This window comes from Limulus polyphemus, unplaced genomic scaffold (assembly GCF_000517525.1).
Source record: "Limulus polyphemus unplaced genomic scaffold, Limulus_polyphemus-2.1.2 Scaffold86, whole genome shotgun sequence".
Lineage (NCBI taxonomy): Eukaryota > Metazoa > Arthropoda > Merostomata > Xiphosura > Limulidae > Limulus > Limulus polyphemus.
This window is the reverse complement of record NW_013665696.1, coordinates 633376-646574: the sequence shown is the minus strand read 5'-3', so window position 1 is coordinate 646574 and position 13199 is coordinate 633376.

Below are 13199 nucleotides of genomic sequence, written 5' to 3'. Positions count from 1 at the left end.
CCCATCCATTAAACCGTCGCATACCTAAAGCAGTTCGAGAATGAAACTGATATTCATATTATTCCATACGAAAACATACCAGCCAAGTTACTTATGGATTTCTATGTGTTTTGCTTGTTGGAAAAAGGTGCTGGGAAACCGCCATCCTCGTACTCTAGATGTTTTATGGAAAGCATGTAGGGATTAGGGGCGTTGAGAGTTCTTTAAACATAACAATCTTGCGATGGAGCTTTTTTTAGTGGAAACTGTACTGCAGGGCTATTGTCAAGGTGCGCTGTCATCAGATAGAGCATGATCGGACGTGGTGACATGGACTATAACGACATGGTGAGACTCCAAAATCATTCTAATATTACGTACTTATCCTCTGTATACACATAGAAAACGTCATTCCTTGATTGGTTACTAAGAGAGTACTCCCTTTCTTTCTTTTTTTTTTTTTTGACCGCATAAAAGATGTGTGCACATAGTAAACGTTATTCCTTAACTGTGAGTAATCCCTTCTACTGACTTGTGTGAAAGATATATATACTCATAGAAGGTGTTATTCTCTGGGTGTAAGTTATCCCTTCTACTGACTAGTGTGAAAGATATATATACTCATAGAAGGTGTTATTCTCTGAGTGTGAGTTATCCCTTCTACTGACTAGTGTGAAAGATATATATACTCATAGAAGGTATTATTCTCTGGGTGTAAGTTATCCCTTTTACTGATTAGTGTGAAAGACACATACTCATAGAAGGTGTTATTCTCTGAGTGTGAGTTATCCCTTCTACTGACCAGTGTGAAAGACACATACTCATAGAAGGTGTTATTCTCTGAGTGTGAGTTATCCCTTCTACTGACCAGTGTGAAAGACACATACCCACATTTTTTTAGCGTTTGGTAAGTGATAAAACGTTTGTCCAGCAATGAAGACGACAAACAACTTGAGGTAAATGTTTTTTGTTGTTGTTTTACTCACCATTTGAGCTCACGCTTTCTTTTATGGGTCTATGAACGTCACACGTTTTGTAATCTTAATCCTGTGAAAATATCTGTTATTTTTCTACAAAAAAACTCGTGTTGTTTTTTGTAACAAAAATTTCCTTATAAAAAGATTGGATATCAAATGGTCAAATTTTTTAGGAAAAGTGTCATTTTCTGTTATACAACTGTTAAGGAGGTGGTGTGTAACAGATAAAGCAGCTCTTTAGAATGTTTATCATTTTCTTCGTCTGCAAGATTTTGAATGTTTTTGTCTCCGCAATTAATAAAATATTCTTCTCTTCCATTCTCTAATTCTGTTCGAATGGATGGCGAAGGTAAAAATTCATGTTTTATATTCCTGGCCACAACTTGGAGATTTCTGTTAAAAGGGGTTAGGGTTAACTTTCTCCTGCGGTGAGCAGCAAAAAGTTATGAGATCCAGACAGATACCACAGGAACAACGGTCCGAACGGGGAAGTGTCACGCTCGCCTCACAAGTCGAGGGTTCCCCGGAGAGCCTCGTGTCTCAGCAGGTATAACATCACGTCATGACACTGGAAACGGTGTACAACATAGGCTGGATTGAAGCTCCCCGCCGAAGTTGACGTCCTAATGCCTCGACAGGATCCCAGTCAACATCTACGGCTTTTTCGAGGCAATTTGGCTGCCTTTGTGAAACAGGACCTTGGTTCCCCGAGTGGTCGACAGGAGTCGTATAAAGCAGCACGAGGTTCTTGAAAAGTGGTCTCTTATCTCGGCTTAACTTGGCACTTGAGGCTCGCTTGAACAATTTATAAGATCCTCTTGGAGCTGACCCAACTATTGTAGCTATCTAAGAGCTGTAAAAAAGGTCTCACGCAGTTATCCAGAAGCCTGGCTGAAGGTTTCCCTATGAAGACTTGCCGTCTGGGTGATTTATCTTGTTAATACTGTTATTGTATACCAAACAAATCTAAACTTAACTTGAAAAGGGGTTTAAACGATACTATTCAGACCACAGAAAATATGTTATTTCAGATAAGTTCTAACTTCAAGAAAATAATAAAAAAGAAACACGTAAAGCATGCCTTCTCCTTTTCATCCTTTCATTTAAACTTACGCCCCCATCCTAATGTTAACCCTCACCCCCCAAGAGGCTCGGACTTGTCAAATCACTTTAAACTAATGAAGTATTTGTAACTTTTGTAGTGGTTTCCTTTAGCCAGAGCCTGCTGGTTATTGCCTCTATGAGGCCTTGATAAAATGTATTGGTGGCAATGTTTGTACAAACTGTCAGACGTAATTACAAAGTAGAAAGTTGTAAGATGTGAAAGTAAAATTGTTAAGTTCCCATGCACTTTTTATTTTTTATTTTTCATGTCATTCGTTTTCAGTTATTTGTACGCTACTTAACTAAGTAACATATGCATATAAAATATAAATTTCGCCCCCCCCCCAATGACACAGCGGTATGTCTGCGGACTTAGAACGCTAGAAACCGGGTTTCTATACCCGTGGTGGGCAGAGCACAGATAACCCATTGTGTAGCTTTGTGCATAACTACAAACAAACAATATAAGTTTCTTAACATTTAGAGCATTTCAACTTCACATACTTAATTTGAATCCTATGCGAACTGATGAGTCCTAGCCAATTGTAATTATTTTGTTATTTTAATGTCCCGTACAGCCCATGGTTTTCCTATCTTTTTTGATAGAATTTATTTTTCGGCTTAAATTATTGTATATGTTCTTTATCTTTACAAGCCTTCAAAAGTTCTGTTAGCACAGCTTGTAGGTGTTCTAAAATTTTCATAGTGATACTTACATCTAAATCTTTAAATGTCATAGTTATTACTGACGCTCAACTCGCTTATATGCATCATAGCTTAGCAGCCTGCAGATCTTTTGCATGTTCAATACACATATATACTTCCAATTTTTAAATCCACTCTATTCTCCAGAACATTATCGTCTTCTAAGTCTATACATTGCATATTCTCTACAACCATCAGGTCTTCCATGGATCCTATAGTTTTTAAGCCTTCAGCTTTTTATTTTAACCTAAATAATTAAATATACATCTGTATGTAACAAAGCTTTACTAGTCATCATATCTCTTCAGTGCTCCTTACTTTTATCAATCATCAGAGCTTTTGAACGCTCATTATATTTTACCAACCATACAATCCCTTAAACTTTCCTTAGATGCCCCAACCATTATACTTCTTGCTTACTCCTTTGCTTTACCAACCATCAGATCTATTGAACGCTACTAAAATTTCCCAAACATCATATCTCCTTACGCTACTTAGATTTTCCAATCATCAGATTTCGTGATTACTCCTCAGATTTTATAACTATCAGGTCTCTTGTACGCTCCTTAAATTTCCCAATCATCAGGTCTCTTGTACGCTCCTTAAATTTCCCAATCATCAAATCTCTTTACGCTCCTTAGATTTTTCCAATCATCAGATCTCTCGTACAATCCTTAGATTTACCAATCATCAGATCTCCTTAAGCTCCTTAGATTTCCCAGTCATCAGATCTAGAAGATGATTGAACTATAAGGGTAAGAGAACACTTAGAAGCTACTAAAACTGTGGAGCATACCAGAAATCTGATGACTGGTAAATCTAAGGATTGTACAAGATATTTGTATACGGCTTAACTTTACCTGTGCAATGCTTTACGAATTTTCAGTATTTCTGTTTACTCATTATTTTTACCGATCGAGAACTTCATATATGCTCTTAGCTAATTTTCAATTTCGAATATTTTAATCTATAGAAATCTTGAAATGCTTCTTAAATTCTCACTCATAGATCAGATATGATAAACTGTCTGTAAACATCGGGGTATTCTCAACTTTATCAGTTAAGAACAACAGATTAGCTCTATAGCAGATTTCTCTAGCTCAGCTACATGAATAATAAAGATCGTCGCTAAGCCCATTTGTTATCTTCTTAGAATGTTATATTTCATATCCTTTAAAGGTTTCATAGCTTTAACTTGCTTCAAAACTCACAAACACCTACTATGCCTTTAGCAGGTGATTTATTGTACGATTTATTATTTAACAGATTTCGAGCTCCTTATGAGCCCTAAAGTTTCAGTCATCAAGTGTTCTTCATGTTTTAGATTTGTTAAAACTTTAGCGGTTTCCCTTGATTTGAATTATTTATAGTTTTCAGATATTTAACCCCGTTTGTTTGTTAACATTAGGTGGTCATGTTAAAACAATACAGTCCTAGCACATTGCGTTAGTAGGACTAAAAACCACTTTTCAGATATTTAACTCCATTTGTTTGCTAACATTAGGTGGCCATGTTAAAACTCTACAGTCTTAGCAAATAAAGATAGTAGGACTAAACTGTTTTCGAATACATAATACCATTTCTTTGTACGATTACAGTAAGGGCATATAGAGTTCAAAAAGACCAAAAATTAGTCTCATGATTAATTTTGAGCGTATTTGTCCATAACAGTATAACTTCTGCTAGTGTTATTTTGTGAAACTTATTCTTAATACAAAATTGCGGAGATATTTAAGTGAAACAGTGACTTTTTACGAAATTTCGTATTAATAAAGTAACTGGTAGTCCCCACAAGTAATTTAAGACATCCTAATCTTATAATATCGATCGATACACATTTTTATCTCACTTCCATAATTTTATTCCATTTTATGCGTTAACAGACACCATAAACTACATTTTCGGACCACTTTACGCTAAAGCAACAGGTTTAATTGTTCTATATAATTTTCAACCGTTGTTTAAATTAATAACATTAATAGAACTGTTTCAAAACTAAATTGATTACCAAAGTAAAATGAAATACAATAATGAATTAACCTAAACAGATTAGTTAAAGTAATAAAAGAATTGCGTGGGAGAGAGGATATTACAAAATGTAAAATAGAAAGTATAATAATGGTTAAAAGCTCGCCAAATTAAATCATTTTATTAGTGAACGCGAAAACAACGTTTCGGGCAACAGCCCTTCATCGGATTTAATTTTCTGTTATTTGTTTGTTTGTAGTTATGCACAAAACTACACAATGGGCTATCTGTGCCCTGCCCACCACGGGTATCTAAATCCGTATTTTAGAGTTGTAAGTCCGCAGACATACCGCTGTGCCATTGGGGGGGGGGGGGTAATTTTCTATTAAGTCAAACAGGTGTATTTCATTTTGGTTAAATAGACAAGTAAATATTTAAGAATAACTATAGTAAATCGTGTTAAAATAAGTAAATTTTCTGCGCACTTTTTGAAAAGTGCCATAAAAAGCTGGAACGTTGGATGTTACAATGCCTGTCAACAGAAGCTCGTTATTATAAATGGACATCTAAGATTTTACTACCATAGTTTTTATTGTAGGACGTCATAATTTAGGAAAGTCAGCACCTTGTACAGCGAGAATGGACATTAGCTCGAGTCACTAAATACCAAGAGTCAAACAGTTTTGCTATTCCATGAAGATAGAACATGCCACAAATTTAGAAGAAAAAACCATGTAATTGTATGGTTGGTGAGGCGCGCCCGTCCTCTCCAAATTCTTTGGTAGGAAACAAATGTAATTTATATTTATTACTTCTTGATGCGGAGACGGATACTGTGATAACGTCACCGGAAAACAACATACGGTTCGCGGCCCCATGTTGTGCTAGAACACGAGAAGAGTAAGGACCCAACAAAACACGTGCATCGCGTTGTCACGAAACTAGCCGTGGTGCTCGCGCAGCTTCTGCTGCTATCATTTTTGCCCAGGTCACGTTTCGCGACGCTAGACTATTAAAGTTAGGTGGATGATCGTAAAACAAAAGGAAAGACGCGTGTTACCTTATTTTTCTAAAGGTAGTCGAATCTAGAAGAATGAAATAAATTTCAAGAAACTGTATTGTGTGTCATATCCTGTAAGAAAAGGGTCCCCTTACTCTCCCACTTGGTTGAGTCTGCCAACCCACAGGACCCAAAAGAACATTAAGACATCGCCCATCATTTCTTTACTCACGTGATTTTTAATGGCAAATACAGAATAAATTTATGTAGGTACACTACATTTTTAATGTATTATCGTTAATGTAATTCATTGAGTTTTTTATACTCAGTTCAAGCCCTTCTGGAATAATGTTTTACTTAATGAATATGTAATAATTAGTAACCAAAACTGATATTTTTCTTTTTTTTCTGTGCTCAATGTCTTTATTATGTGAGACTGATTTCGTTTAAAGTAGATGTTAGATGTTCGTGAATCATTTTGGTGACAACTTGAAGCGAACTCAGGGAGAGATTGGAGATGCTGTATCTAAACTACCGCGGATTGATATAGCTCGTGCTATAAACGAAAACAAGCAAAACTGATTAGCCTATAAATATGATTATATTTTCAATTATTAGCTTATTTTCGAGGAGGGTAAGTGATTAAGATGCAATGAATATTTTGTTCTCACTGACCTATGAATTACAGGCGCCTCCTTGAGGAGTCTACCAAAAAACATATTTTAATATATTCACTAAAGAACCAGTGTATATTTCCTGTGCGGAAGATTTTTTTTTTGTTTGTAATTTTCTAATAATTTTGCAGTTTTTTTTCTTTACAATTTCAAAGCCACTAAAATAGGCTGTTTATGATTTCACGGTAGAATACTTTGATTTGTGACAACATATTAAATTATATTTTAGTAGATCTTAAGAATCGCTTGGACGACGTTTTCAGGCCTACTGCTCTCAGTTACACCATATATTCATCTTGATATACATACACCTTACACTCAAAACCTATTTGGGGTAATCTTGGGGCTTCTTCGATAATCGTTGCTTTAATTTTTCTGGGAAGGGAATTAAACTTCTAGTACAAGTCAGGCCGTAACCAATCTTGTTTTTGTTGTTTTTTGCAATTCTATCATGGCTAGTCAGTGATACACAGCCGCAGAAGTAAAGCAATGAATGTCGCAGAAGCTCCAGGGTTTATACCAACATTTCTGTGAAAGCACTTATTCTACTGAATATTTGTGGTAGTCACATGACAAAGTCATGCATGTGACCTACATAGTACATAATATAACCGCTTGAAAACTTGGATATTGCCTTACGATGCATTGTTTGTGTGTAATAATTGGAATTGTTAAAAATTGCCTTACTAGTAAGTGCTAAAGAGGTAACTCTGCATCTCATTAATTAGAGCACTCGTGAAAGTTTTCGGGAGACTTCGAAACGAGAAAATATATCGTGATAAAATGAAACTATTAACTGTGTAACGAAAGCGAAGATACAAAGAAGACTAGTACACACCGTAGGTTGTATGGCACAACGCATACGTACAAACAAATACTATGCCGTCACACTTATGGCACAACGTAGCAAAAATAATACATATTTTATTTCCTTATAGAAATGGCCCGACATGGCCAGGTGGTTAGGAGCTTATCAGCCGTGGGGGCGTTTTATGTGACGGTCAATTCCACTATTCGTTGGTAAGAAAGTAGCCCAAGAGCTGGCGGTGGGTCGTGATGACTAGCTGCCTTCCCTCTAGTCTTACACTACTAAATTACGGACGACTAGCACAGATAGCCCTGGTATAGCTTTGCGTGAAATTCAAAAACAAACAAACAAACCTTATAGAAATAACGTTTGCTTTCAACAAAGCTTTAAATTCATTCTTAGTTTCATGACTATGTTATTGATCATTATAAGAACCAGTTGGAGATCAAATGTAAATCTTGGGATTGGCTATTGCTTATTTGTTTTAGAACAAGTCCACATTGGGCTCTCCGCTGTGTCCACCGTGGGGAATCTGACCTCAGATTTTAGCGTTGTAAGTCCACAAACTTACTGCTGCCTCATCAGGAGACTTCTCTTGATAACTTTTCAGTTCCTCGTTTAAGTTTAATCTTGCATGGCCCAGCACATACATCTAGAATATTGTTTTATCAAACAGTTACTTTGCTTTCTGCCATTCATCTGAGGACTAATCACTCTGAATGTTACTTAATAATGCCTGTGAAGCCGCTTGCAAATGTTATGTCTATTTGCAGCTCATTGCATTAAGTAATCCAAAGGAAGGCTTCCTTTATTGCTTCCAGTACCATCACTGTGCTGCTTGTGGAAATCTTGAATGCCCCACCAGCTTTATGCATAACGTTCTTGCTCTGCGAGATGATGAATGGCCAACAAATTCCTTCAAAATATTTCGTGTTAAGAGTCATTTGTGGCTATGATGACAGGTGACTTTTCACCATGGTCTTTAAGTAGGTGCTGACAAGCTTTTTCTGATTCACCCTCTACCCATTCTCTACATTTATTCTTGAATTAAATTGATTTCCACTCATTCAAATATTTATACCATATGGGGTAGTCTAAGACCTCATTGGTTGCTGTATAGCACCTGTCCACTCACGTGTTTCGAGACTGCTTTTAGGTTTGGTTGGTTGCCTATGTTGAGCTGGAATGTCCTAATTGGAATGGGTAATGAGTCAATGATGAAATGCACGTTTATTTTTGTTTTTGTTTACATTGTAAGGCTCTAGTGAATAACTTTACTTGCAAGTGAGATGCAATAGGGTATTAATGGAACAGCTGAATTACCTCCCGTTGTGACTTGTCATTAAGGTGCTTATTTTTTCAATCTTATCTAGCTGCGTAAAACTAAAACCGATTATCAGTGATGTATTTTGTTATCTAGGCTAGAGCAGTCGGTACAGCATAAGTAGGTAATGTTCTTCAATCGGTATTTTCTGTTGTAGTTTGAGTGCAGTGATGCCTTTGATAACTCTGGTTATCATGGTGTTAATATAGCTGATGAAGTTGAGTTGTCTGTCATAGGTTAACCATGAGTACTTCAGAGGAATAGCAGTACCCGAAAGGGATGGTTGTTGGTGAGTATGCAATTCATGGCTATGGTCCTGGCAGAATTGATGAACATTCCTGTGTTATTGTACAATTTTCTTACTCTGTTAAGAGATGATTGTACCTTGCTTTTAATATCAGCTTTGTTATAGCCTCTCATTTACATCAAAATGACTCCAGCAAAGATTAACACACGGTATCTAGTTGTACTGAAAAGGTTAGCGACATCCATGGTGTAGACGTTGAAGAAAATTCGCAAAGTTGGTGTTCCTTGAGGTAAACTATTACTGATTGTTACCCAGTCTCATTGACAGCTTCCATGCTTCGTGATGCCCAAGAAAATATGATTGAAAGTGGTAAAGTAGAATTTTGTATTAAATGAACCTAAAACATCTACTAATCATTTTTGGTAGAATATGGAATTTTAAAAACTGATAAAGTATAAAGGTAGAAAATTGGAACCAACGCATAACTTAAGAAACCATTGAAGAAATATAACAGCTTTGTGTCTTTGCAATGAACTGAACTATTTCTGTTTAAAATCTTTTATGTTTGCTCATAATCTATAACAGGAAATAAAAGCTTGAATATTTTCTATCGATTTTTATCAAATATGACTTGCAAGGCAAACGCAAAGGTTGTTAGATATTTCAAGTATCCTTTTTTTTTACGATTCTGAAAATAGAAAAACGCAATACTTAAACTTACACCCAAACTTATGACAAAGTTAATGTCAGAAGCATTTGCTTAGTACAAACATACACTTTAACTTCACTTTGTTTGTAACACATCTTATAGCTTTGTTGTTGTTGTTGCTGCTGTTGTTGTTTTTGTTTTCGTTGGAATGTTCAACATTAGGGATTAAAACCGGATATTGTTCTTACTACGCTGAAGTTAAGGGACTGAATAAGGGACGTTAAGGCTTTGTTCTTACAATGCAATTACCGAAGTAATATGCTTCATATTTAATTCGCATCTAGCATTCGTTATTCTATTTTCAATAAACTATAAATGTTACTCTTTTCTATGGCTGAAATTCGAGTCTGCGTGTAGACACAATCTCCGAACTATATTGTTACTCTGTTAATACATGTTACATTATGTACTGTTGAGGTTGATTGTCTAAAGCTAGATATATTGCAATCAACTTATTTTCACATTTGGCAGATTACACCAATTAGTCTCTAATATTTCAAAATTCACATAACTTGCATGTAAACATTATTTTAATCAAATGTGGTTATGTGTGGTGATATTAAATCACTTCTAACCACTAAATTGACAAAATGTTATCATATGCTCACAGGTAAATATTAAGAAAGCAAGTAGTAATAATGTTACTTAAGGTATGTACTTCGTGTAATACTAGAACAGTTCATGAACCCGTATTGGCATTAAGTTTACTTTCTATAGCTATTATGGTACTTTGTGTTTGCAAAGTAGCTTCCCAAAGTTTCACTTATGACTGATTTTCTTCTGTTCCGGGTACCATTGGCTCATTACTCAGTTACTGTGAAACACGTGTAAAGCCATATTTTTCATAAAAGGGACTGTACTCGTATCATACGATGTTTCAGGTTGTTATAACTAGTGGTTTCGTCATTGGAGTATATAAAAATATAAGTCATAATTAATTTCAAAATTGGTCATTGCATAAAAAATTCCGTACTGGTCTTCTGTCCGTAGCCTTTTATTCCATAATCTAAATATAATATTTTACAAATATTCCAAGTCTACCACATTTAATTTTCATAATTATAATGACTTAAAAGGGATTCACGATCTTGTTATTTTCTCTATATCTTCTACAAAAGAAGAAATCAAAACTTATAAAACATATTACTAAGCTTACTTTGTCCACGTAGCACAAAGAAATCAGAACGCATTCATCTTTTCCAGGGATGGATAACTTCTTTATGCTCGTTGGTCAGTTTATTACCTATGAGTCTAGGAGCCGAAACAATGTGACCGAGTAAAGTGCATTCAGAATATTTACTTGATTAAAATTTTAATTCTTAGTGTCTACTATAATCCCTTAGTTAATTATATGATTTTCAATAAATAGCCCAGTTAATATTTTAAGAAACTTCTCAGAACCGTCATGGGACTGGTTTGCTTGGTCATTGTTTCGTTTTCGTTTTGCAAGTTTAGTAAAAATAATATATGATTAAAAAAAACATAAAATACCTTCGCAGGCCAAATCCGGTCTGTTAATCTACTCCAACATTTTATTGTCTTTTATGCATATTTTAAAACAAATATCCTGTTTAATGCTTTATTCACCCATGTTTAAAAAAAATCACGATATTTTAAGCACCAACGTTATTAGTCTCATGAGACGAAGTGGTTAGTATACAACATTAGGATTTCGTTCCTGAATATCATTGGTTTATACACCACGAACAACACTTTTTGATAATATTGTTGGTGTCATTACACTTCTCATCTTGGGAACGTCGAGTCGAACAACATTTTATGATAATATTATTGGTGCCATTACATTTCTCATCTTGGGAACGTCGATCCAAACAACATTTTATGGTAATATTTCTAACGCCATTACACTTTCGACGCAACATCAAGTCTCAGATACTCATGCCCTGAAAAATAGCTATGTTAATTAGTGTTGCCCACAACACCACCAAGAATTATTTCATTTTATATTGTGATCAGAAATATATATCATAAAAAGATAGTGATACTGTGTTTTTCGGGTAGCTTGTCATAAATTAATGAGCGCATCCTAAACTGCTCGATTTTGTTAAGACTATAGCTTCAATGTTACACACACAGCTAATACGTTATATGCATAGGTTTTCTCTTGTATATTTCAAAGACTCGTAATATTTAAAACGTTTCTTCTGTTCTAGTTTCCTGAAGACCAGGAATCGCCTTTGTGTTTTCGTCACACACATATATATATATATGTATATGTATACATATATGCTAAATAAAGTACCCGCCTTCGCTCGTGTTATTAAACTGATATCTTACTGGTCGACTGTGTGTGTTTTTGTGTGTGTATACATATATGCTAAATAAAGTACCCGCCTTCGCTCGTGTTATTAAACTGATATCTTACTGGTCGACTGTGTGTGTTTTTGTGTGTGTATACATATATTTTGAACCTATTTTAGATATGAGATACAGCCAGAAATCTTTTCAAAGATATTGTTTTTCCGAAAACCTATAAAACTCACCAATTCTATTGTATAATAAAAACTATTTGCTGTAAGTTAAGAATTATTTATCTATATCTTATTACTTTATCATTGCACTGAGAATTTCACATCACGTATTTCTATCACAGTGTTTTGCAAATTTTTTATCCTTGCAGTGCCTCAGGATAGCCCTCGTGTGGCTTTGCGCGAAATTCAAAACAAACAAACAAATAAATCCATTATGTAGCTTTGTGCTTGACAAAAATATCAGAAAAATTGGCAGAAGGTGTGATATTTTTGTCAAAGAAGTTTTTATAGAATTTTTCCTGTTCTCTTTCATATGTTGTGCAAAGAAAAAATAATTAATTTATTATCATCCAAATACTGATTGTTTATGCATACCTAAAATCAATCATTTTTGACGTCCGCTAGATTTATATATGACCAGTTACTTCAGTTATAGGAAGTTTAAATAAAATAGTTGTTATTGTGCTGAGTGTGTCGTGTAGTAAGTTAAACTTTTAAACTTACATATATATCTCTTTGCTTTATTTTATATATACATACATACATATATATATATATGTACTTAGAAATCCCCTGGGACGAATAAAACTGATTGAAGACCGGCGTAAAACTTTCACCAAGAATACAATCAGATTTTCTCACGCAAAGTTCCACAACCGGCTATCTGTACTTTGTCCACCGCGAGGAATCGAACCCAGGATCTTAAAGTCAAAACATTTTTGCACCTATTTTACTTCGTTTTATTATGTATTCTGATGTGTGTTGTTTATGTTAAAGTGTTTGATTCGTTTCTTTTCAAATCTATTAAGCTGTTTGCTCTTGAAACGAATAGTTTATTTCTGTATTTTCTTGTTGTTTTTTGTGTGTGTTTTTGCCTTCCCTTCCCTATTTAGTCGCGCTCGGCTCGCAATCTTAGGGTCGCGGGTTCGAATTCCCATCCCACCAAACATGTTCGCTCTTTCAGCTGTGGGGGCGTTATAATGTGATGGTCAATCCCACTATTCTTTGGTAAAAGAGTAGCCCAAAAGTTGGCAGTGAGTGGTGATAACTAGCTTCCTTCCCTCATCCTTTCCTTTCACTGCCACATTAGGGACGGCTAGCGCGGATAGCCGTCGTGTAGCTTTACGTGAAATTCATAAAACAAACCTCTGTTCAGTTTTACTTTTTTTTTGTACCTTTGTAGGTGTGTACTTGCGTGTTACATCTGTGTTA